The 27990-nt window shown below is 37.9% G+C and overlaps 1 protein-coding gene and 2 pseudogenes across 7 annotated transcripts in view; 2 read left to right on the top strand and 1 right to left on the bottom strand.

Annotated features, from left to right (window-relative positions):
- CYP2R1 (cytochrome P450 family 2 subfamily R member 1) overlaps positions 1 to 27990 on the top strand; it is a 168053-nt gene that overhangs the window by 52567 nt on the left and 87496 nt on the right. The gene's annotated exons all lie outside the window — the stretch shown is intronic.
- LOC123380522 lies at positions 173 to 1710 on the top strand (annotated as a pseudogene).
- Positions 4550 to 7972, bottom strand: LOC101094294 (annotated as a pseudogene).

Below are 27990 nucleotides of genomic sequence, written 5' to 3'. Positions count from 1 at the left end.
ATTTATTTTGAGAGACAGAGAAAGAGAGCATGAGCAGGGGAGGGGCAGAGAGAGAGAGAGAGGGAGAGAGAGAGAATCCTAATCAGTCTCTGAACTGCCAGTGGAGAGCCTGATGCGGGGCTCAAACCCACAAACCATGAGATCGTGACCTAAGCTGAAATCTAGAGTCGGACACTTAACTGACTGAACCACCTAGGCGCCCCACTTTGCCCATTTTTTAAATTAGGTTATTGGTGTTTTGCTACTGAGTTGTAAGAGTTCCTTATATGTTTTGGATACGAATCCCTCACTGAATGTATGATTTGCAAAAGTTTTCTCTCATTTTATAGATTGCTTATTCATTTTATTGATGTTCCCTTTACAGTGCAGAAACTTTTCAATTTGACATAGTCTCACTTGTGTTTTTGCTCTTGTTGACTATCCTTTTGGTGTCTGACCCACAAAATCACTGTCAAGACCAATGTCAAGGAGTTTTTCCCCATGTTTTCTTCTAGAAGTTTTACAGTTTTAGGTCTTAAGTTTAAGTCTAATCTTTTTTTGATTGGATTTTTGTATGTTGTGTAAGGTAGGGATCGAATTTCGTACCTTTGCATGTGGATATCCAGTTTTCACAACATCGGTTACTGAAGAGGCTGTCCCCTTTCCCCGCTATGTATTCTTGGTACCTCTGTCAAAAATCATTTGACTGTGGAAACTTTGTGTTGTGTGGAGCAGTGTTAGCCCCGCAGTCAGCCTTTTACGGGTCTTCAAGCCTTGAGTCTGTCTTTTCCTCAAGATGAATGATAAGCCAGACTTGTCCAAAACGGAGAAGCTTGACAGGTCAAAATGGAAGAAAATGAAACTAAAGAAAAAAATACTCTTTCCTCAAAGGAAACTATCTAGCAAGAGAAAGAGTTGTTGAAACATCATAAAATGGGGATCCTTGAAGAGCAAATTCAGCATTGCCTAAATGTTTGGTTTGGGGCTTGTTTTTTTTGGTAAACCTATGTGTTTGTAGAGATTGTAGGCACCTTCTGATGTCTTCTTACTTACCCTTACTCCTTGGCTAAGAGGTCAGGAGTAGCCAGTGTTCCCTTATGTTCATTTTTAAAATTTCCACTGGTGCATAAACTCCAGCTGGCAAATGCTGTCAATAATCTCAGCATTGATGACTTGTGTGTGTGAAGTTCTTTCACCCCCTACGGGATAAGCCACTTTTAACCTTCTGCATTGGGTGCCTCCATTGTTCCATAAACTTCATGATGTGACATGTGTTTGTAGCTTCTCACAGTTTATTTTCATTTCTAATGTACCAACAAAATAATAAACATAATCCAAAAATTATTTGTGCATGATTTTATTTCTGGGTTCTCTATTCTGTCCATTGATCTATGTGTCTATTTTTATATCAATACCATACTGTTTTGATTACTATAGCTTTGTAATATAGTTCAAAAGCAGGAAGTGTGATGTGTCCAGCTTTGTTCTTTTTGCTGAAGATTGCTTTAGCTCTTTGAGTCTAATTTTGTTCCATTAGATTTTAAGATTTTTTTTTCTATTTCTGTTAAAACTGCTATTGGAATTTGGACAAGTATTGCTTTGAATCTGTAGTTCATTTTGGATGTATAGACATTTTTTTAAAAATTTTTACTCCACCATTATTTTTTTAAGTTTATTTATTTATTTTGAGAGAGAGAAAGAGAGTACAAACAGGAGAAGGCCAGAGAGAGGGAGAGAGAGAGAATCCCAAGCATGTTCTGCACTGATAGCTCAGAGCCCACTGTGGGGCTTGAACTCATGAACCATGAGATCATGACCTGAGCTGAAACCAAGAGTCAGATGCTTGAGCCACCCAGGTGCCCTGGCACCCTGGATCAATAAACACTTTTTTTTTCTATTTTTGTTTTATTTAATTTACATCTAAGTTAGCATATAGTGCAACAATGATTTCAGGAGTAGATTCCTTAATGCCCCTTACCCATTTAGCCCATCCCCCCTCCCTTAACCCCTCCAGCAACCCTCTGTTTGTTCTCTATATTTAAGAGTCTTAGGTTTTGTCCCCCTCCTTGTTTTTATATTATCTTGGCTTCCCTTCCCTTATGTTCATCTGTTTTGTATCTTAAATTCCACAAATGAGTGAAGTCATATGATATTTGTCTTTCTCTGACTAATTTCACTTAGCATAATACACTCTAGTTCTATCCACATAGTTGCAAATGGCAAGATTTCATTCTTTTTGATTGCCAAGTAATACTCCATTGTATATATATATGTACCACATCTTCTTTATCCATTCATCCATTGATGGACATTTGGGTTCTTTCCATACTTTGGTTATTGTTGATAGTGCTGCTATAAACATGGGGGTGCATGTGCCCCTTCGAAACAGCACAGCTGTATCCCTTAGATAAAGACCTAGCAGTGCAATGTCTGGGTTGTAGGGTAGTTCTATTTTTAATTTTTTGAGGAACCTCCATCCTGTTTTCCAGAGTGGCTGCACCAGTTTGCATTCCCACCAACAGTGCAAAAGGGGTCCTCTTTCTCCGCATCCTCACCAACATCTGTCATTGCCAGAGTTGTTAATGTTAGCCATTCTGACAAGTGTGGGGTGGTATCTCATTGTGGTTTTGATTTGTATTTCCCTGATGATGAGTGATGTTGAGCATTTCTTCATGTGTCGGTTGGCCATCTGAATGTCTTCTTTGGAAAAGTGTCAATTCATGTCTTTTGCCCATTTCTTCACTGGATTATTTGTTTTTTGGGTGTTGAGTTGGATAAGTTCTTTAGAGATTTTAGATACTAACCCTTTATCTGATATATAATTTGCAGATGTCTTCTCCCATTCCGTTGGTTGCCTTTTAGTTCTGCTGATTGTTTCCTTCACTGTGCAGAAGCTTTTTATGTTGATGAGGTCCCAATAGTTCATTTTTGCTAGACATTTTTAAAATATTAATTCTTTCAATCCATAAACATAGGATATCTGTTCATTTATTTGTGTCTTCCTCAATTCTTTTCATTAGTGTTTCACAGTTTTTAGTGTAGTTTTGTAGTTTAGTAGTTTCAATATCTTTTACCTATTTGGTTACATTTATTCCTAAGTATTTTATTCTTTTTGATGCTAGTGTACAGGGGATTTTTTTCTTAACATCTTTTTTGGGTAGTTTACTGTTAGAATATAGAAACACAATTGATTTTTGTGTATTGATTTTATATCCTGTATATTGAATTCATTTATCAGTTCTAACAATTTTTTTGATGGAGTCTTTAGAGTTTTCTATATAAGATTATGTCATCTGCAAACAAACAATTTTACTTCTCACTTTCTGATTTGGATGCTTTTATTTCTTTTACTTGAAATGCTCTGGCTATGAATTTGAGCACTATTTTGATTAGAAGTGCTGAAAGTGGGCACCTTTGTCTTGTTCCTGATAATAGATGAAAAGCTTTCAGCTTTTTGCCATTGAGTATCATGTAAATGACAGAGTGGGCTTGTCATACATGGCCTTTTTTTTATGTTGAGGTTGATTCCTCCTAATTTGAGAGTTTTTATCATGAAAGGATGTTGAATTTGGTCAAAAATGTTTCTGCATCTATTGAGATGATCACATGATTTTTAAAAACTATATGAATAAAGATTTCTTTTCTTTTTTTTTAATGTTTACTCATTTTTGAGAGAGACAGAGACAGAGTGTGAGCAGGGGAGGGGCAGAGAGAGAGGGAGACACAGACTCACAAGCAGGCTCCAGGCTCTGAGCTGTCAGCACAGAGCCCATTGTGGGGCTTGAACTCATGAACTGTGAGATCATGACCTGAGCGGAAGTTGGGCACTTAACCAGCTGAGCCACCCAGACACCCCTAAAGATTTCAATAAATACAATTACGTAGACAATTATAAAATCTAGTTTTGTGGTAATAATGGTTTATAACTGCACTTTTTGTTTTCTACTTTTTGTTTTAGCAGGTCAATAAAACTTTTAAAAAGATTTTATTTTTAACTAATCTCTTCACCCAACGTGGGGTTCGAGCTCACAACCCTGAGATCAAGATCACATGCTTTACCAACTGAACCAGTAAGTTCAGATTAATAATTTTTATTTATTTGTTTACTTACATTTATTTATTTTTGATAGAGACAGAGCACAAGTCGGGGAGGGGCAGAGAGAGAAGGAGACACAGAATCCGAAGCAGGCTCCAGGCTCCGAGCTGTCAGCACAGAGCCTGACGGACGCAGGGCTTGAACTCACAAACTGTGAGATCATGACCTGAGCCAAAGTCAGACGCTTAACCGACTGAGCCACCCAGGTGTCCCTTTATTTATTTTTTTTAAAAAGACACATTTAGGGGCGCCTGGGTGGCGCAGTCGGTTAAGCGTCCGGCTTCAGCCAGGTCACGATCTCGCGGTCCGGGAGTTCGAGCCCCGCATCAGGCTCTGGGCTGATGGCTCAGAGCCTGGAGCCTGTTTCCGATTCTGTGTCTCCCTCTGTCTCTACCCCTCCCCCATTCGTGCTCTGTCTCTCTCTGTCCCAAAAATAAATAAACGTTGAAAAAAAAATTTAAAAAGACACATTTATTCAGCATCGTGATCAGATTATTACATTTAGCAATCAATAGCATGGGTGCAAAAAAAAAAAAAACTACATTAAAACCCTTTTTTGGAATGCTTTATACTTTCTGCAGAACAGAAACTAAAAAAACCTCTTATGCAATTAGTCACAAATACAGCCCTTGAATTTTTGTCCATACACATGAGTATTGTTTAAAACATGTCTTTGTAGCAGCTAGGCCCCACCACCACTGTGCTTGACTGAGTTCAAAACTCTGTTGTAACCTGTAGCTTCCCTGTCACTTCTCTGGCTCTCCTCTCCTGCTAAGCTCTGTTTCCTGGAAGTAATTAAAACCTTCTGCCACTCCCATAGCCACTGCTGCTGGAACCACCATAGCCACCTTGGTTTCATGGTTTGGGAGAGTATTGGCCTCCACCACCATACGGGCCAGGGCTTCTGCCTCCAAAACTTCCTCCTCGTAGGGGCCCAAAATGTCAAGATTGATTGTTGTAATGGCCAAAATCATTATAGCTTCCACCACTTCCAGAGTTGCTTCCATCATTACCAAATCCGTTACAGCCGTCCCCACTGCCACTATCCACCAGCACCTCGACTACCACCAAGGCCACCTCGCCCACCGAAGTTTCCTCCACGGCCGGAGTTGTCATTCCCACCAAAACCACCTCTATGGCCACCACCAAAATTTCCAGAACCACTTCGACCTCTTTGGCTGGATGAAGCACCAGCCATCTGTTGCTAAATAGAGGTTTCCGTACTTCACAGTTGTGGCCGTTCACAGTATGGTATTTCTGAATGACAGTCTTGTCTACAGAGTCATGGTTGCCAAATGTTACAAAAGCAAAGCCTCTCTTTTTGCCACTGCCTCGGTCGGTCATGATTTCAATCACTTCAATTTTCCCATGCTGTTCAAAATAATCTCTTAGGTGATGTTTTTCAGTGTCTTCTTTAATGCTACTGACAAAAATCTTTTTCACAGTTAATTGGGCACCAGGTCTTTGAGAATCTTCTCTCGAGACAGCCCTCTTTGGTTCTACAACTCTTCCATCCACCTTGTGTGGCCTTGCATTCATGGCTGCGTCCACCTCTTCCACAGTGGCATGCATACGTGACAAACCCAAAGCCTCTGGAGCACTTGGTGTTTGGATCTCTCATTACCACACAGTCCGTAAGCATTCCCCACTGCTCAGAATGGCTCCTCAGAGTCTCATTGGTTGTTTCAAAGCTCAAACCTCCGATGAAAAGCTTCCGCAGCTGTTCAGGCTCTTTGGGAGACTCTGACCTAGACATGATGGCGGTGGGAGGGGAGACTTTCACGATGCTTACTCGGCAGTGTCTATGGGCAGAAAGACCAGATTAATAATTTAAAAATTTTATTTTTCTAAAAGCTAGTATTATTATAACAGTGTTTATCTCCACATTTGGCTTTTTTTTAATAATTAAACAAACTAATACATTTAAAAGAATTGTTCCTTTATGCTTTTGGACTCACACATATCAGGATGCAATGTTGTGACATCAACAACCAAACTTTGCTGTTAAAGAAGAAGTTAAACTGGTATAAATTCAAATTAGATTATAACCTTCAGATGTTAAATGTAACCTGCATGGTAACCCCAAAGAAAATTACTGTAGATTAATTATACACAAAAGGAAATGTGAAATTACACATTTCATTTAAAATTTAATCACAAAAGAAGACAGTAATTCAGAAAATGAGAAACAGAAGAGTTATAAGGCATTTAGAAAACAAACAACAAAATTATAAAAGTGAGTTTTTCCCTTATCAGTAACTATTTTAAATAGAAGTGGATTGAACTTTCCAACCTAAGGAGATTAGCTGAGTGGATAAAAACACATGATCCAACTATATGCTATCTACAAAAGATTCATTTTAGATCCCAAAACACAAATAGATTGAAAGTGAATATATGGAAAAATAATGCAGAAATAGTAACCAAAAGAGAGCAGGGATGTCTAAACTGATGTCAGACAACTTATACAATATTTTTAAAATGCTTATTTATTTTTGAGAGTGAGAGTGCACATGCATGTGAGCAGGGGTCGGGGAAGGGCAGAGAGAGAGGGAGACAGGATCTGAAGTAGGCTCTGTGCTGTCAGCGCAGAGCGTGATGTAGGGCTCAAACTCATGAACCCTGAGATCCTGACCTCATGACTTGAGCCAAAGTCAGATTCTTCACTGATTGAGCCACCCAGGTGCTCCAAACAAAGTATACTTTATAAAGTTTCCAAAGAGACAAAGAAGAATATTACATGTTAATAAAACACTCAGTACAGCAAATATATATAACAGTTGTAAATGTTTACATGTCTAATGACAGATCATCAAAATATGTGAAGTAAAACCTGACAGAATTCAAGGGAGCAATAGTTCTGCAATAATAGTCCAAGACTTTACTGTACCACCACTCTCAGTGTAGATGCAACAACTAGACAGAAGATAAGTAAGCAAATAGAGGGCTTACTAGAATAAACTAAGGTAGATCTGACAGACATCCATAGAACACTCTACCCAAGAACAGCATACGTATTCTTCCCAAGTGCACTTAGAACATTTTCAGGGTAGACCATATGTTAGGCCTCCAGTTAAGTCTCAGTAGCTTTAAGAAGACAGATACCGTGCAAAGTGTCTTCTCCAGTCACATCAGAATGAAGTTAAAAATCAATAACAAGGGGCGCCTGGGTGGCGCAGTCGGTTAAGCGTCCGACTTCAGCCAGGTCACAATCTCACAGTCCGTGAATTTGAGCCCCGCGTCGGGCTCTGGGCTGATGGCTCAGAGCCTGGAGCCTGTTTCCGATTCTGTGTCTCCCTCTCTCTCTGCCCCTCCCCCGTTCATGCTCTGTCTCTCTCTGTCCCAAAAATAAATAAACGTTGACAAAAAAAATCAATAACAAAGAAAAACTGGAAAATTCACAAATTTGCTGAAATTAACATATCCTTAACCAACAAATGGGTCAAAACAGAAATCACAAGGGAAGTTAGAAAATACTTAGAGGCGAATGAAAACACAACAAACTAAAATTTGGAACAGTGAGAACAGTGCTAAGGAACAAAGCTATAAATGCTTACATTAAAAAATGAGAGTGACATTAGCATCATGGTGGCATAAGACATTAGTCTTTTCTCTCTCCCTTTTTAAACAACTAATTAGACATTCATCCACAAGCAAAATATCTCAGTAAGAAGTGTTGGACCCAGTTTAATATGCCAAGAGACCTGGATAACTCTTGCCCACCAGTGCATCTAAAAACAGGCAGACAGATTTTGGATCTCGGTAAAGATTTTAGAGTCAACAAAACTGCTGCACCCCCTCTCACTGGCCAAGAAAAAAAGCCTGGAGAATGCTGACCTGGAAAGATATCCTTGGGTGAGAGAGAACTTAGAGAGGTTCAGCCTGCCTGAGGGGAGATTCTAGAACGCCACTAGAGCAGGAAAGATGCGAGTTTGGTCATAGTGGAGAGGGAAGAACTCTGCCAGAGCCACCCTTCCAACCAAAAGAGACACTTCACAGGGCCACACTGTTCATCCATGGTGACCTCTCCTGTGGAGGAGGTAGAAATTGGTGAGTTCCTGGCTACCTTACTTGTGTGGTGGTGACTAGAGAAATCTGTTTGTATCCAACAACATGCAGCCCACTGAGGTGAGACCTCATGACTAAGTGGAGGCAAGACAGAGTAAGAAGCAGATAAGAACATCAAAGTAATTCAGTTCCTGGTGACTACTTCAGGACTTCAGCATGAACTCTGCTGATAAGGCTCTGGGAGTACAACCACATTAAGATCTCCCCACTGGGTCCACAGGCACTCGTATGCCAACAGTGCTAATGCACACCTCCCAACATGCACACGCATGTGCACACACACACTCTGTGACAAGATCCTTGTGTGCTCCCAAGTGCAATGCTAATAGAGGTCCAGTAATCAGAGTACTCTCAGGAAAATGGAACAGGGCTATGGACAAGGGAGAAACCACCACTTTTTGGAAAACCAAAGAGAGGCATCCAGCAGCAAGCCTGGTGACTTCTAAGAACAAGAAAAGATGTAAAAGCTTAAGAATACTGCCACAAGAGGAAGAAAAAAGAGTGGGGCAGGTCTACTCATTCAAAAGCTGAGGAAAACCCACATATAGCAGCACCAATCAACAGTACCCCATATGAAGGCAACCAATAAAGATTTAAAGAAATGTCTACTACTTCAAGTAGCAATGTAAAAATATAAGGGACATGAAAAATCAAGGAAATATATCATCCCCAAAAGATATCAATAATCCTCAAGTAAAAGGTGTATAGTATGATCTAACAGATAAAGAACTCAAAATAGCTACTTTAAAAAAAACTCAACAAGTTAATGGGGCGTGTGGGTGGCTCAGTCGGTTAAGTGTCCGACTTCGGCTCAGGTTGTGATCTCATGGTTTCTGAGTTGAGCTCTGCATGGGGCTCTGCATGCAGAGCTCCAAGATCCAAGCCTGGAGCCTGCTTCAGATTCTATATCTCCCTCTTTGTCCTTCTCCCACTGGCACTCTATGTTTATCTCTCTCAAAAATAAACATTTAAAAAAATTAAACTCAACAAGCTAAAAGAAGAATCGGACAATGCAATGAAACAGAAAAGAAAAGATAGAGAAAAGAAAAAGATCAATCTGAGTTCTTTTTTTCTTAAACGTTTATTTATTATTGAGAGACAGAGAGACACAGAGTGTGAGCAGGGGAGGGGGCAGAGAGAGGTGGAGACACAGAATCCGAAGCAGGCTCCAGGCTCTGAGCTGTCAGCACAGAGCCCGACATGGGACTTGAACTCACAAACTGCGAGATCGTGACCTGAGCCGAAGTTGGTCGCCTAACCAACTAAGCCACCCAGGCACCCCCTGAGTTCTTTATGAAAGAGAAATCATAAAAAGAACCAAACCAATTCTGGAGCTGAGGAATTCAATGAATGAGATGAAGAATGTGATACAATAAAATAGAATGAAGAAATAGAATAAAAGAGAAATGCGGCAGACAGCATCTGTATTAGAGTATACTAGATTAAAGAATAAATGACTTAAAAGACAGGAGTTTTGAAATGACACAGAAGAGAACAAAGAAAAAAAGAGCAGAGAAAGCCTCATGATCTAAGAGAATCCATCAAAAGGACAAATACCAAAACAATCAGGATTCCAGAAGGAGAAGAGAAGGAGAAGGGGCAGAAAGTTTATTTAAAGAAATAGCTGAGAACTTCCCATACTTGGAGAAAGACTGGAATATCCAGTTTCAGTGAAGCTAATAAATTACCATATTATCTAAATGCCAAAAGACCTTTCTCCAAAACACATTATAAGGAAACTGTTAAAATTCAAAGAGAAAGAAAGAATCCTAAACACACAGCCAGGGAAAAAAGTATAACCTCCAAAGAAACCCCCACTAGGCTATCAGTTGATTTCTCAGCAGAAACCCTTCAGGCCAAGAGAGAATGGAATGACATATTCAAAGTGTTTGGAAAAATAAAAACTGCAACTAGAATACTCTATTCAGTGAAGTTATTCTTCAGAGATGAAGAAGGAATGACTTTCCCAGATAAACAAAAGCTGAGGGAGAAATGCTGAAAGAAGTTCTCAAAGCTGAAATGAAAAGACAATAATCAGCGACATGAAAACTTATGAGACTACACAACACACTGGTATAGGTGAAAAATACACAGGCCAGATTTAGAAACCTCTAAAATATAATGTTTGGTCAGCCACTTAACTATAAAATAAAGGTTAAAAGAGTATTAAAAGTAACTATAGTAACCACAATTTCTTAATGAATACACAACATAGTAAGTGTGACATAAAAAGAGGGGGGGTAAAAGGTGGAGCCTTTGTAGGAGATTGAAGATAAGTTGCTATCGGCATAAAATGGAACATTTTATCTGTAAAATGGTTTATGTAAGCCTCATGGTAACCACAAAGCAGGAATCTAAGGTAGATTTACAAAATAAAAACAGGAGAAGCAAAACATACCATCCTAGAATATCGACAGTTTACAGAGGTAGGCAGAAATAGAAAAAGAGCAATGCCAATACAAAACAAACAGAAAACAGTCAATAAGGCAAACATGGCATTACTAAGTCCTTACATATCAATAATTACCTAACTATAAATGGATTCAATTCACCAGTCAAAAGGCACAGAGTGGCTAGATGGATTGAAAAAAAAGAAAAAAACAAAACAAGATCCAACTATATACTACCTACAAGAGACTTACTTCAGTATTAAGGACACACATAATCTCAAAGTGAAGGTATGGAAAAATATATTCCATGCAGTGGTAACCAAAATAAAGCAAAGGTAGCTATACTTATATCAGAGAGTATAAACTTTTAAGCCAAAAACAATAATGAAACAAAATGATAAAAGGGTCAATTCATCAGGGAGATATAACAATTAATTATACACACTAGTATATACACATATACACAGTTAATATATACACATCCAATATCAGAGCACCTAAACATATTAAGCAAATACAAACATCTGAAGGGAGAAATGGACAACAATACCATATGAGTGGAACTTTAATACTCCACTTTCAGCAGTGGGTATGTCACCCAGACAGAAAGTCAACAAGGTAACAATGGACTTGAACCATACATTAGACCAAATGAGATTTGTAGATTGTTCCTTCCAATAGCAGAAGAATATACATTCTTTTTAAATGCACACAGAATATTCTCAAGGAAAGATTATATGATAAGCGATAAAACAAGCCTCAGAAAATTTTAAAATATTAAAGTCATACCAAGTATCTTTCCTGACCACAATGGTAAGAAACTAGAAATCCACAACAGGGAAGCTGGAAAACCCACAAATATGTGGAAACTAAACAACACATTCTTGAACAACTAATGGGTTGAAGAAATCAAAGGGAAAATAAAAAATATTTCAAAACAAAAATGGAAATATAACATCCCCAACGGACCTATGGGATGATATGAAAGCACTTCTGGGATGGAGCTGTATAGCAATAAACACATATATTAAGAAATTAAATCTCAAATAGCAACCTAACTTCATACCTCAAGGAATTATAAAAAAAAAAAAAAGAAAAAATTAAGCCCAAATTTATCAGACGGAAAAAATAATAAAGATAAGAGTGGAAATAAATGAAATAGAAACCAGGAAAGTAATAGAAAATGTCAACAAAACTACAACTGATTTTTCAAAACTATAAACAAAATTGATAAACCCTAGCAAACCTAAGAAAAAAAGAGAGAAGACAAATTAATAAAAAATGGTTGATACTATCAAATTGATACTACCAAAATACATAGGATCAATACACAACTGCTATGAAGAATTATATGCCAACAAATAGATAACCTAGAAGAAATGGAGAAATTTCTAGAAACATACAACCTACAAGACTGAATCAAGAAGAAAAAAAAATTGGGGGGCCTGGGTGGTTCAGTCAGTTAAGCCTCTGACTTCAGCACAGGTCATGATCTTGCAGTTTGTGGGTTCAAGCCCCACATTGGGCTCTGTGCAGACAGCTCAGAGCCTGGAGCCTGCTTCAGATTCTGTGTCTCCCTCTCTCTGTGACGCTCCCTTGTTCACACTCTGTCTCTGTCTCTCTCTGGAAAGTAAATAAACATAAAAAAAATTTTTTTAAAGAAAAAAAAATTGAATAGACTAATAAGTAATAAGATTGAATCCGTAATCATAAAGCTCCCAATGCAGAAAAACCCCAGGACCAGACTGCTTCAGTGGCAAATTCTACTAAACGTTTAATGAAGAATTAATGGCAGTCCTTCTCAAACTCTCCCAAAAAATTGAAGAGGAGGGAACACACCCAAACTTATTTTACAAAGCCAGCATTGCCCTGAGACCAAAGCCTGCAAGGACACTACAAGAAAAGAAAGCTACAGACCAATATCCCTGATGAGTATACATGAAAAATTCTCAACAAAATGCTACCACACCAAATTTGAGAACACTTTGAAAGGATTATACTCCATGACCAAGTGGGATTTATCCCTGGAGTGCAAGGATGTTTCAATATATGCAAATCAACAAATGTGATATACTACATTAATAGAAAGATAAAAGTCACATGATTATCTCAATAGATGCAAAAACAGCATTTGACAAAATACAACATGGTTTCATGATAAATTATACCCTCAACAGACTGGGTATAGAAGGAACAAGACTCAACATAATAAAGGCCATATATGACAAACCCACAGCTAATATTATACTCAGTGTTGTAAAAATTGAAAGCTTTTCCTGTAAGTTCAGGAAGAAGACAAGGCTACCCACTCTCACCACACTTACTCAATACAGTCCTGGAATTCCTAGCTAGAGAAATAAGGAATAAAGAAATAAAAAGCATCCGAATCAGAAGCAAAATGGTTATTTGCAGATGATATGATCATATATATAGGAAATCCCAAAGACTCAAACAAAAAATTCTTGGAACTAATCAATAAATTTCAGTTACAGGATATAAAATCAATATACAGAAATCAGAAATCTATACACTAACAGTGAAACATCTGAAAAAAGAAATGTAAAAAGCTGTCCCATTCACAATAGCATGAAAACCAATAAAATATCTAGGAATAAATTTAACCAAGAAACTGAAAGATCTGAACCATGAAAGCTACAAGATTTTGTTGGATGACATTGATGAAGATACAAACAAATGTAAAGATATTCCATGTTCGTGGATCAGAAGAATTAATACTGTTAAAATGTCCATACTACCCAAAGCAATCTATAGATTCAATGCAATCCCTGTCAAAATTCCAATGGCATTTTTCACAGCAATAAAAAAAAACAACCTTAAAATTTGTATGAAACCACAAATCCTGAGAAAGAAGAACAAAGCCAGAGTATCACACTTCCTGGTTTCAAACGATATTGCAAAGCTATAGCAGTTAAAACAGTATGGTACTGGTGTAAAAAAAAAGACATACTACCAATGGAACAGAACAGACAGTTCAGTATTGAACTCCCACATATACAACCAACTAATATTTGACAAGGATGCCAAAAAGGAATCCAAGGGGAAATGATGGTCTCTCTAACAAATGATGTTGGGAAAACCAGATAACCACATGCAAAAGAAAAAAGAAAATAAATTGAACATCTCTCTTACACCATTCACAAAAATTTATCTGAAATGGATTAAAAACTTAAATGTAATACCTGACATCATAAAACTCCTACCAGAAAACATAGGGGGAAAGATTCTCCACATGGGTCTTGATAATAATTTGGGTGGATATAACACCTAAAGCATAAGCAACAAAATAAAAAATAAACAAGTGGGACTACATGAAACTAAAAAGCTTCTATACAGCAAAAGAAACCATCAACAAAGTGAAAAGACAACCTACAGAATAGGAAAAAATATTTGCAAGCCATATAACTGATAAGGGGTTAATGTCCAAGATATATAAAGAAATTGTACAACTCAATGGCAAAAAGCCCAAATGATCCACTTTTAAAATGAGCAGAGGACCATTTTCCCAAAGAAGATATATGAATGGCTAACAGGCTAACACATGAAAAGGTGTTCAGTCTCACTAATCACAGAAATGCAAATCAAAACTACAATGAGATATCACTTTATACCTGTTAGAATGGATATGATCAAAAAGAGATAACAAGTGCTGACATGGATGTATAAAAAAGGGGATCTTTGTGCACTGCTGGTAGGAATCTAAACCAGGGCAGCCCCTATGGAAAACAGTGTGTAGGATCCTCAAAAAAACTAAAAATAAAATTACCATATGATCCAGCAGTTCTGCTCCTAGGTATTTATCCAAAGGAATTGAAAACGCTATGTCAGATTGATATCTGCACCCCATGTTCATGGCAGCATTATTTATAATAGCCACAATATAGAAACAACCTAAGTGTCTGCTGACAGATGAATGAATAAAGAAATTGTAAGGTATATATTCAATGAAATATTATTCAGTATAAAAAGACGGAAATTCTGCCATTTGCAACATGGGTGGATCTTGAGGGCATTAGGCTTTGTGAAATAAATCAGAAAAAGACAAATACTGTATGATCTCGCCTATACAGAGAATCTAAAAGAAAAAACACCTAACTCAGAAAAAAGACCTGATCTGTGGTTACCGGAAGCAGGGAGTGGTGGAGAGGGAATTGGAAGAAGGTGGTCGAAAGCTACAAGCTTCCAGTTATAAGATAAATAAGTACTAGGGATGTAATGTACAGCATGACCATAGTTAACACAGTTGTATGGTATATATAAAGTTAAGAGAATAAAGCCAAAGTGCTATCACAAGGAGAAAATTTTTCTTTTTTTTTTGTTTTGTATGTGTATGATATAGTGGATATTAACTAAATATTATGGTAATCATTTCACCATATAGGTAAAAATCATTATGCTATACACTTTATCTTATCCACTGCTATATGTCAATTTTATCTCAGTAAAACTGAGAAAAAAATATTGCTTTGGCTGTGTACAACATTATAGAATAATTGAATACTTTTGTTAGCAAGGTACAGCTTATATACAACATATATATAGATCATGTATTGAAATGCACAAGCAAAAAAGTTGATGAGGAGGCATCAACTTCTGCCTGAGAGTTTCCAGCGTCTCAACCTGCCCTACAGATTTTAGACTTGTCTGTTCTCGGATCACACAAAGTATTTACGTGAAATTGAATATACACATAAATATATTTGAAGTGATATCACCTACCCAGGAAAGCTTTTCTATCTGGATTAGGTTTGAATACAACCTCCTGTGCCTACTCCAAAGATACTGTTTATCACACTGTGCTCTAATTGCCCTCTTCCTTCATGCCTCAAATACCAATCAAGCATCTACCATACTTGATTCTATGTTAAGTGTTACAGTGGAGAGCAGAACGGATGCAGTCCCTGTGTGAATGGAACTTTCAGTCTAAGGGGGGGGTAGACATTAACCAAATAACTACACTATTAGATATATAAACTAAAACAAGTAGTGAGCTGAAAGAAAGGTATGACCACTCTTTAAAATCAAATAAGAAAGAAATATAACCTAGACTCAGAGAGTGGCAAGTCTGGAGAGGCTTCCTTGAGGAAGCAATGCTCAGCAGAGATCTGAAGATGAGTAAGACTTAACTGGAAATAGAGAATAAGGGGAGACCAGACCAGTGGAAAAGATACTGTGACTGGAAGAACATGCAGATTGACAAATTTAAAAAATGCCAATGTGACTAGAACTCAGAGTGGGAGGGAGAGCATAGTGAGAATTCAGACTGGAACAATAGTCAGGTGCCACATTATGTGTAACTTTGTGGACTGCATTAAGGGATTTGTACAGGACCTGGCAGATCGTTGACTATCTCTATGAAGGCAAGAAACCACACATACAATCTTCCTAGATTTACAGATAAGCCAAGATCTCCAGGAAGTCTCAAAACTACCCCCTCTTTATGGAAACAATTAATCTTATCATTGCCCTGGCAAGCCAGAGTAGGAGAGATGAAGCCCAGATTTATAGCGCTTGGCTCAGGGCCCTGTCAGAGACAAGGGCAAGACTTTTGTTAGCTCTACCCATCACTTACACGCAGCAGCTATTACAAGAATATCCAGAAAAGTTTCATCAAGAGCAGAAATATCTGAGGATCCAAATAATTGAAGAGCCTTACCCCCTACTCCAGAGGCATTCTTGAGAATGAATTGTTGATTGTCTAGGATAGATCCAGGTAAAGACATGGCTCTTAGAAAGTTAAGTCAAGCTAGGACTTCATAGTGAAGAAAACAGAATTTTCTTGAAATTTCAACAATTACGAACCAGTCCTTGCTTCCAAGGTATGCTCTTAGTCACAGCCAATTCTCCCTGGAGAGAGCCAAGTGAAGCAGGAGAGCAGAGAAAGTAAATTCTCTCCTGCTACCGGAGGAGTTTTCTAACAATTAGAGTGATCCAAAGATAGAATGAGCTACCTCAGAAGATAGTGATCTCAAAACTTCAAAAATAAGCTAGTAGACCACTTGGGGTGTTATAGAGGAGATTCAAGCTTATGGGTTGGTCTACATGAACTTAATGGTTTCTTCCCACCATGAGAATCTCAGAGGCAGAAAGAATAATGTGAATGAGAAACCATAGGGTAGAGAGAACTGAGAACTGAGCAAGAGAAAGAGGCTGCTTGTAAAAAGCATTCAGTTATAAAGAACAGAAGGGCTTAATTTTGTTTGGAGTAGAGGCAGTTTATGCCATTGTACCTAATCTGATCTGGGTTTGGGAATGAAGAGGAAGAAATCTAACAGTGCATTCTTTCTGGGAACTGTGGCTTCCAACTTGAAATTAGGTCTGCACATCTACCCAACTCCAGTGAATGTGCTCTTCAGATTTTGGTGTTGGGCTAGGGTTATTATGGTGAAAATGGATATTAGTTATCTGTAGCTGTGTAGCAAATTATCTCAAAATGTAGCTCAGAAGAACAAATATTTTATTTTGTCACACAGATTCTGAGACTATCTAGGAGTGGTTCAGCTGGGTGGTTCAGGCTCAGGGTCCCTCTCTACATAGATAAATAGGTAGATAGATACAAATATTTTATAGTCCAGCTCTCACCTGGGTCTAGAATCATATGCAGGTTCAAACAGGGCTAAAGAAGTCTCTCCTAAGCTCTCTTATTTGGTTGTTGCAGACTTTATTCCTGGCTATTGGACAGAGACATGGACCCCTCCGTAACCTGCTTTAATGGCCTCATGACGTGGCATCAGGCTTCCCAAGGAATAAGTGATTCAAGAGGGAGAGAAACATGAATGAGTGAGTGAAATAGTGCCCACAAAGGAAGCAGGACTATTATCTACAATATAAAAGATCTCCTATAACAGACAAGCAGCCCCCCTCCTAAAAAAATGGACAAAGTATTTGAACAGAAATTCCACAAAAGAAGATAAACAAATGGCCAAAAAACACACGAGGAGATACTCAATTATCACTAATCATTAGGGAAACAAAATTAAAACCCACAATAAGAGATGGTTACAGAGTAATAATAATAGCTAAAATTTAAAAGACTGAAAATACTGAGCATTGGCAAGGACATGCGGAATGAGTTAAGTGATCATAATATACTTCTGCTGTAGTGTAAAATGTCAGAGCCATTAAAAAAAACTTTACTTATATACACATTTACCATACCACTTCCAGTAATTTAAGAATAATGAATTCAGCTTTTCACAAAACACTGTACATAAATGTTTATAAGAGTATCATTTATAATAGCCAAGTCAAGAAACAATTCATTTGTGGGTCCATCCAAAAAATTGTGTACACATGAAATATTTCTTTTTTTTAAATGTTTTAATGTTTATTTTTGAGAGAGACAGAGAGAGAGTGTGTGTGAGCAGTGGAGGGGCAGAGAGAAAGGGAGACACAAAATCCGAAGCAGTCTCCAGGCTCTGAGCTGTCAGCAGAGCCTGATGCGGGGCTCGAATTCACAAACCATGAGATCATGACTTGAGCTGAAGTCGGACGCTTAACTGACTAAGCCATCCAGGCGCCCCAACGTGAAATATGTCTTAATTCTCCCTCTTCCCAGATAATTATATATATTGATACACATAGCAGTATAAATAAATCTCAGTCATTATGCTAAGTGGAACATCTTAGGGAAAGAACATACATACCATCTGTCTATCTCTGGGAAAATGAATCTGCAATGATAGAAATCAGGTCAATGATTGTATGGGATAGGGGTTTGGGAGATACTGACTTCAGAGTGTCATGAGGAACATCTGGGACAAAGAAAATATTCCATACCTTTTTCTGTAGTGATGGTTACATGGAGAACATTTGGCAAAACTCATGGAAATGTAATTTAAAACATATAGTGTTTTATTGTGCAACCTATACCTTATGAAACTTGATTTTAAAAATAAGAAAAAAAGGCTCTTGGGTGGCTCAGTTGGTTGAGCTCAGTCCACTTCGGCTCAGGTCATGATCTCATGGTTCATGAGTTCAAGCCCCACATCAGGCTTGCTGTTGTCAGCACAGAGCCCACTTCAGATCCTAGTTCCCTCTCTCTCTCTCTCTCTGCCTCCCCCACTTCTCTCTCTCAAAAATAAATAAATATTTAAAAAATAGGAAAAATGTTCAAAATATTTAAACAACAATTTTAGAATGGGAGGGATAATTCATAGAAACAAAATAATATTTGGAAACTTTATTGCTTTCTACCCAGGCAAAAATACCGTATATTAAATAGCATACTTAATCACATGGATATAGAGATAGAGATAGAGATAGATATAGATATCTACAAATGTAATTTTATGCCTTAGGGAAATTTTTCTGGTATTTTTAAATCATTATGGGAAAGGATCTCTTAATAAACCTCATAGAAAATTTCAATTTCCCATGTAAAAAATTATAAAGATCATTTGATCAAACCTCAGTGCAAAAACATAGAACTGATAACTGAAGCATACTTTTAAAAGCTATTTTAAATTAAAAAAAAACTACTATACAACTTTTGAGTCAAAGTGGAAGTCAAAACAAAAATTATAGACTTTTAAAGGCAAGATCTTTACATCTCATAACATGTTATACAGTTAAAGGATGAACTCAGAGAACAAAATAATAAACATATAATAAATGTATAATATTTAAGATAGTGGTAAATTCTATGAATAAGAATAAAACTGAATAAGGTAGACAGAGACTGATCAAAGAAGGAATACCATTTTGGTCAAGGAAGCCTTCACTGAGAAACTGACATTTCAGTAAAGTTCTGAAGGAAAGGAGGGAGGCAATCATACAGACATTGAGAGGACAGGATTCTAGGGTGAAAAATAATTAGCAAGTGCCAAGACCCTGAGGAAGCTGGTAGTGGAGCAAGCGATGGGTAAATTAGTAGAAAGGGAAATCAGAGAAATGATGTGGGATCAAATCATGTAGTACTTCTTAGGCTACCGCAAGGACTCTAACTTGTATTCTAGTGGATGGGAAGCCTGTGAAAGGTTTTGAGCAGAGGATAAACATGATATAACTTATGTTTTACAAGGATCATTCCAGAATTGTCTATGTAGCAAAAAGGGTAGAAACAGGGAGATCAGGTGGGAGGTTGTTGTAATAATCCAGGTAAAACATGACGGAGACTTGGATCAGGAGAGACTCAGTGGAGGTGGGGGAGAATTGGTTAAATACAAGTAATCAAGGAAAAGAGAATATAGGCCATCTGATTTAATAATTCAACTCAGAAATCTAAAGAGACCAGCTAAACAAACTTTTCAATCAACTGAGTGAAGGTAATTAAGTGGGCAGGAAAGAAATGAGTGAATTAGAAACCAAAAAGATATATAGTGAAAGATATATATAGAATTAAAAAATAAATAAATTATGTTCTTTGTAAAGTCTGATAAAATAAATTTTTGGTAAAGTAAGGAAAAAGAAAAGGGAAAATACAGATATATAACAGAATGGAAAAGAAGACATAAACAAATATGAATACTTTAAGCTATAATGAAAAGATACAATTTGCTAATAATGCAAAAATTCAGATTAACAAGTTGCACAAAAATAAGTGAATCAAGGATAGAATATTTTTATATTCTTTGGGTAAATACATAGTAGTACAGTTGCTGGATCATAGAGTAGTCACCCCAATATTTTATAGCTCATTACCTACAATAGCCAAATTATGGAACCAGCCCAAGTGTCCATAGACTGATGAGTGGATAAAGAAGTCTACACACACACACACACACACACACACACACACACACACACTGGAATATTAGTCAACCATAAAAAAAAAGGAATGAAATCTCACCATTTGCAATGACATGAATGAAGCTAGAGAGCATTATGCTAAGTGAAATAAGTCAGTCAAAGATGAAACAATATGATTTCACTCATATGTGGAATTTAAGAAACAAAACAAGCAAAGGGAAAGACAAGAGAGAGAGAGGCAAACCAAAAACAGACTCTTAACAATAGAGAACAAATTGATGGTCACCAGAAGGGAGGTGAGCGGGGGAATGGGTTAAATAGGTGATGAGGATTAAGAGGGCACTTTGTGATGAGCATTGGGTGATGTATGGAAGTGTTGAATCACTGTATCATACATCTGAAACTAGTATTACACTGTATGTTAACTAACTGGAATTTAAATAAAAACTTCAAAAACATAATAGAATAATAATAGAGTAGACTGACCATAGCGGAAATTGAAAAACCTTGTTAAGAATTATGTTATAATGGGGCGCCTGGGTGGCGCAGTCGGTTAAGCGCCCGACTTCAGCCAGGTCACGATCTCGCGGTCCGTGAGTTCGAGCCCCGCGTCAGGCTCTGGGCTGATGGCTCAGAGCCTGGAGCCTGTTTCCGATTCTGTGTCTCCCTCTCTCTCTGCCCCTCCCCCGTTCATGCTCTGTCTCTCTCTGTCCCAAAAATAAATAAAAACGTGGAAAAAAAATTAAAATAAAACAAAAAAAATTATGTTATAAAAGGAACTCTGTGAGAAAGTTTTAGAAGTGTATTATATAAAGGCACAGATAGTTTCCATGTTATTTACATTGACCTAAAACAGAAGAAGTTCAAAAGTTTGCCAACTCATTTGATAACTTTGGCAGAGCCCCAATACTAACTTTAACAATAGTAGTACAAAGTCCTAAATAAATCACAACAAATTGAATTTGGAAGCACATTTTATTTATTTATTTATTTATTTTTAAAAATTCTTTATTTTTTTTGCAATATATGAAGTTTATTGTCAAATTGGTTTCCATACAACACCCAGTGCTCATCCCAAAAGGTGCCCTCCTCAATACCCATCACCCACCCTCCCCTCCCTCCCAACCCCCCCATCAACCCTCAGTTTGTTCTCAGTTTTTAAGAGTCTCTTATGCTTTGGCTGTCTTCCACTCTAACCTCTTTTTTTTTTCCTTCCCCTCCCCCATGGGTTTCTGTTAAGTTTCTCAGGATCCACATAAGAGTGAAACCATATGGTATCTGTCTTTCTCTGTATGGCTTATTTCACTTAGCATCACACTCTCCAGTTCCATCCACGTTGCTACAAAAGGCCATATTTCATTTTTTCTCATTGCCATGTAATATTCCATTGTGTATATAAACCACAATTTCTTTATCCATTCATCAGTTGATGGACATTTAGGCTCTTTCCATCATTTGGCTATTGTTGAGAGTGCTGCTATAAACATTGGGGTACAAGTGCCCCTATGCATCAGTACTCCTGTATCCCTTGAGTAAATTCCTAGCAGTGCTACTGCTGGGTCATAGGGTAGGTCTATTTTTTATTTTCTGAGGAACCTCCACAGTGTTTTCCAGAGTGGCTGCACCAATTTGCATTCCCACCAACAGTGCAAGAGGGTTCCCGTTTCTCCACATCCTCTCCAGAATCTATAGTCTCCTGATTTGTTCATTTTGGCCACTCTGACTGGCGTGAGGTGATATCTGAGTGTGGTTTTGATTTGTATTTCCCTGATGAGGAGTGACATTGAGCATCTTTTCATGTGCCTGTTGGCCATCCGGATGTCTTCTTTAGAGAAGTGTCTATTCATGTTTTCTGCCCATTTCTTCACTCGGTTATTTGTTTTTCGAGTGTGGAGTTTGGCGAGCTCTTTATAGATTTTGGATACTAGTCCTTTGTCCAATATGTCATTTGCAAATATCTTTTCCCATTCCGTTGGTTGCCTTTTAGTTTTGTTGGTTGTTTCCTTTGCTGTGCAGAAGCTTTTTATCTTCATAAGGTCCCAGTAGTTCATTTTTGCTTTTAATTCCCTTGCCTTTGGGGATGTGGAAGCACATTTTAATACATACCCTCTGGCCAACCAGAGTTTATCAAGAAACAGTGTAGAGATTTAAGACACCAGACTCTGGAACCAGATAGTCTAGGAACAGGTTTGCTATGGATCTGCTAGCTGTGTGGCTTTGGTCAATCTATTTAATTTCTCTGTATCTCAGTTTCATCATCCATCAAATGGGGCTTCTGATAGTAACTACTTTATGCAGTCATTGTAAAGATTAAGAGAGTAATTCTGTGGGGGTGCCTGGGTGGCTCAGTGGGTTAAGTGTCCAACTCTTGATTTTGGCTCAGGTCATGATCTCAAAGTTCGAGAGTTTGAGCCCTGCATCAGGCTCTGTGCTGACAGCTCAGAGCTTGCTTGGGATTCTCTCTCTACCCCTCCCCAGCTTCCCCCTCCCTTTCTGTCTCTCTCAAAAATAAATAAATAAACTTAAAAGAGTAACTCTGTGAAGCACTTATTATAAGCCAAGCATATAGTAAGCACTCAAAAATATTAATGACTATTAATTTCTATGTTTGGAGATATATTGTTCATATTAGCAAGTCAAAGGAGAAAAACCATAAGGTAATGTTGTTAGATATCAAAAGTATTTTGATAACGTTTCATATTCATTTATTATTTTAAAAAAGTTCTAGTATACAGTAAGAAGAAAAATATTTTCTTAAAATGATTAAGAAGCTCCATTTGAAATCTGTAGCCTTCATCATCAAGGATGCCTATTATCACCAACATTGTCATGATGTGATACAAAAAGAACAAAAAATATGAAATAACATTTATTATTATTTACAAATGATACATTTGTCTACCTAGAAAACCCAATGCCAGTCAAAATCCAAACAGGATTTTTAAACAATTGGTAATTATTCTAACTTTTTTCTAGAAGAAAAATAATGTATAAAAATTGCCAAGAGCATGTTGAAACAGAGAAGTATTGGGGTGCCTAGGTGGCACAGTTGGTTAAGCAATTGACTCTTGATTTTGCCTCAGGTCATGATCTCACACCTGTGAGATCAAGCCCGGGGTCAGACTCTGCTGACAGCAGGAGCCTCCTTGGATTCTCTCTCTCTCTCCCTCTCTCTCTGTGCCCCTCCTCCACTTGTGCTTGCTTGCACACTTGCTGTCTCTCAAAATAAATAAACATTAAAAAAATGGGAGAGAGAGAGAGAAGTATGAGGTGCTTTTGGCTTATACGAGGCCTCATCTTTTACAAGTGCAAGAGATATACATATCAACACAAGAGAAAAGAAAGACCAGAAGAAGATAGCATATGATAAGGGTGGTGTTTCAAATCATTGTGAAAATTGTTGGCTAATTAATAAATGTTTTGTGAAAAGTAGACATAATCTTATTATTAATAAAATCTATCACTCCATTGCATTTGTAAATACTGTATGTTTTCTGAAATCCATCATATTGTCAGGCGATATTTGCAGAACCAAATTTGAACCATGCGTTTTGAAAGTGATTCCAAAAGCCGAAGGCTTATTGAGTAGGGTACATTAATTCTATAATAAGAACTCTTGATATACATATTTCACCTGCAATTCTGTCAGTTTTTATTTCACATAAATTGAGGCTGTGTTGTTGGATGCATGTGTGTCTGTTATCAATAGATATTCTTGCCACTTTGCTCCTTTTCCCACTAGATGATCTCTTTCCTTTTCCAATAAGGTTTTTTTCCTCCTGAATTCTATTTTAATCATATATTATGAAGCTCAACTTGTTTTTCTTCATATTTGTCTTATGTATCTTTTCCTACTCATCTATTTTAAATAATTTTGAATCCTTCTAAGTGTTTATTTCATAGAAAAAAAAAATCATTGCTAGAGCCTTAAAAGAAAGTGCAACCTGATAGTCTTGGTCTTTTATTTGGTGACTTTAATTGATTTACAATTATTTTAAAGCTATGTGAATACTTATTACTGCCATCTTTTCTCAAATTGTGCATGAACTATATGTCAGGGGTCTTTTTCATGAACAGATCTTTTTTTTTTTAATTTACATCCAAATTAGTTAGCATATAGTGAACAATGATTTCAGGAGTAGATTCCTTAATGCTTCTTACCCATTTATCCCATCCCCCCTCCCACACCCCCTCCAGTAACCCTCTGCTTGTTCTCCATATTTATGAGTCTCTTATATTTTGTCCCTCTCCCTGTTTTTATATTATTTTTTCCCTTCCCTTATGTTCACCTGTTTTGTCTCTTAAAGTCCTCATATGAGTGAAGTCATGATTTTTGTCTTGTTCTGACTAATTTCACTTAGCATAATACCCTCTAGTTCCATCCACGTAGTTGCAAATGGCAAGATTTCATTCTTTTTTATTGCCGAGTAATACTCCATTGTCTATATATAACACATCTTCTTTATCTATTCATCCATCGATGGACATTTGGGCTCTTTCCAAACTTTGGCTATTGTTGATAGTGCTGCTATAAACATTGGGGTGCATGTGCCCCTTTGAAACAGCACACCTGTATCCCATGGATAAACACCTAGTAGTGCAATTGGTGGGTCATAGGGTAGTTCTATTTGTAGTTTTTTGAGGAACCTCCATACTGTTTTCCAGAGTGGCTGTACCAGCTTGCATTCCCAATGAACAGGTCTTTCCACTGAACAGAACAGATTCTGTTTCAGTATTAAAAATGTATGCATTCTTAAAAAAAAAATTTAAAAAAAGGGGGCGCCTGGGTGGCTCAGTTGGTTGAGCAGCCGACTTCAGCTCAGGTCATGATTTCGTGGTCCGTGAGTTCGAGCCTCGCATCGGGCTCTGTGCTGACAGCTCAGAGCCTGGAGCCTGTTTCAGATTCTGTGTCTCCCTCTCTCTGACCCTCCCCCATTCATGCTCTGTCTCTCTCTGTCTCAAAAATAAATAAACATTAAAAATTTTTTTTACATGTATGCATTCTTTTTAAATTTTATGATACGTCCCTTAATATAAAAGACCTATACTTATGGCATTTATTTTTACTAAACATGAGTATAAATGACCATCCATATATTCCAGTACTCAGTTTAGAAAATGATACCTAAGGAAACAAAACCATGGTGGGTGCTGCCTTTATACCCCCCTGCATGACATCTTCTTCCCACCCACTTAAAGTTAATAACTTTTAAAAATATGATATTTATTCTCCTTGCACGTAACTATATTTTTGCTACATATATATATATATATTCCTAAATTATGTATAGTAATGTCATGCATGTTTTAAATTCAATACAAATGGTACCATCTGTATGTACCTTTTGCAACTTACTTTATTTTGCATCCAACATTATATGTGAGATTTATCCAGGTTGATACATATATTTATATTCATTGTTCTGTAGTGTATTGTACATATCCATTATATGAATAAACCACAATTAGTTTATCTAAGGTATAGATTATCAATAGATAGATAGATAGATAGATAGATAGATAGATAAAGAGATAATAACGTATGTGAGTTTCAGAAGCAGTAGACTGGAACCAAAACAAAATGAACATTATTTTTTTTAATGCTTATTTATTTTTTGATAGAGAGAGTGAGAGGGGGAAGAGGGGCAGACAGAGAGGGAGAGAGAATCCCAAGCAGGCTCCATACTGTCAGCGCAGAGCTCGATGTGGGGCTCAAACCCATGACCCATGAAATCATGACCTGAGCCGAAACCAAGAGCCGACCGCCCAACTGACTGAGCCACTCAGGTGCCCCAAAGTGAACATTCTTACAATGATTTTAAGGAGATGAAATGCAAATGAACTCATAAAAATAAATGGATAAAATTGCTAAGTTGGACATTAAGCGAATTGACATAAAATCTCAATAAGAGGAAAAACAAGCCATGGTACCAAAAACAGTTCCATCAACTGATGACCCCTGTATTAGTCTGCTCTGGCAGGCATTACAAAATAACACAGATTAAATAGCTTAACAACAGAAATATATTTTCTCTCAGTTCTGGATGCTGGAAGTGCCAGATGAAAATCCCATCAGCATTGATGTGTAGTGAAATCTCACTTTTATCTTACACATGGCTGTCCACCAGCTGTGTCCCCACCTGGCCACTTCTCTGTGTGTACATGGAGAGGGAAAGAGAAAGATCTCAGCTATCTCTCTGTTTTTCTTTTAAAATTTTTTAAATGTTTGTTTATTTTTGAGACAGAGAGAGAGACAGAGTGTGAGTGGATGATGGGAAGAGAGAAAGGGAGACACAGAATCTGAAGCAGGCTCCAGACTCTGAGCTGTCAGCTCAAACCCACAAACCGTGAGATCATGACCTGGGCTGAAGTCAGACATCCAACCGACTGAGCCACCCAGGCGCCCCTATCTCTCTCTGGTTTTATGAGGCCTCCAGTCCTATCAGATCAGGACCCTACCTTTATGACCTCACTTAATCTTAACTGCTCCCTAAAGGCCCTATCTTCCAATACAGTCACATTGGGGGTTAGAGCTTCAGCATATGGATTGTGGAGGTACGTGTTCACTCTCTAATACTCCCAAATCTTATATCCCATTTAGCTTTGCCACAACATTATTATAAAGCAACCTCAAAATCTTAGTGGTTTACAAAAGCAAATATTTATTTTTCTTGGTCATGGGCAGGTAGTAGGGATGACTGTGATCTCAGCTGGTGTTGGCTGCGTGTGAATCTAGACTGCAGGTCAGGTTTAGGTCCACAGGCTTCATTTTGGAGTCCAGGCTAAAAGGGCAAAGGACACCTAAGCATGAGAAAGGATCTCAAGCATGGGGGTGCCAGTACCACAAGAGCACAAAACCCAACCACATAAACATGTTTCAAACCTCTGCTTGTACCACATCTACCAGCATCACACACACACACACACACACACACACACACACACACACACACACACACTACCATGGGAGCGATAGTTCTACAGGCACAGCGTAGATTCTCAAGCTCCGAGTGTTTGGCATGAGTCTTAATGACACTAGAAGACATTGTTTAGCTATGACGGCCCATGTGGGTTTTACGTAGTAAAGACTGATGCTGCAGCCACACCATCCATAAGCTAAAAGTCTTTTGTCTCTTCATGTTGTGCTTTGATTCCTCACCCACTCCTTACAGCGCTTCGTGAAGTTCTGAGCCAGTGCACCCTGCTTTTGTTTGGAGAGTTCACATTGGTCACACTCTTTCACTCTGTGAGCTCTGAGTCCATTGAGAAGTATGGTGGGAATTCAATGCAGTATTGGCTTTATTATGGTGAAGTTGCCTTGGATCCCAGACTGAAATGGTTTCTCATCTGTTTCCCCTCCTGATATGACTTCCTAGTCATAGGTATTACTCCTAGAGAGCACCCTGCCTGTCTGCTCTGTTTACAGCGTGGGGAGGAAGCAAAGCTGGTCAGATTAATACAGAGGAGGAGAAACATAGAGCAAGAAGGGTGCTCAAACTAAAGACACAGGCCTTGTGGAGGCAGGAGGCAGAGTCACTGATAACTGGTGGCCACTGCGGAAGCCTGCAGGCTTTTGAAGGAGTCACTCCCTAGGTGACCAAATTCACTGAAGATGAAGGCCCTTGGACAGTTTGGCTTGAAGAAAATCAGGCCCAGAAGGACCTGGTAGTTGACCATGAACATAAAAAGAAGACATAACTCCATTACTTCTCTCATTCATTCAATAAATAAATATTTGAGTCCTACCTT

Source organism: Felis catus, chromosome D1 (assembly GCF_018350175.1).
Source record: "Felis catus isolate Fca126 chromosome D1, F.catus_Fca126_mat1.0, whole genome shotgun sequence".
In the NCBI taxonomy this organism is placed as follows: Eukaryota; Metazoa; Chordata; class Mammalia; order Carnivora; family Felidae; genus Felis; species Felis catus.
Note: the sequence above shows the minus strand (reverse complement) of the source record. Positions and strands in the feature narration are given on the sequence as shown.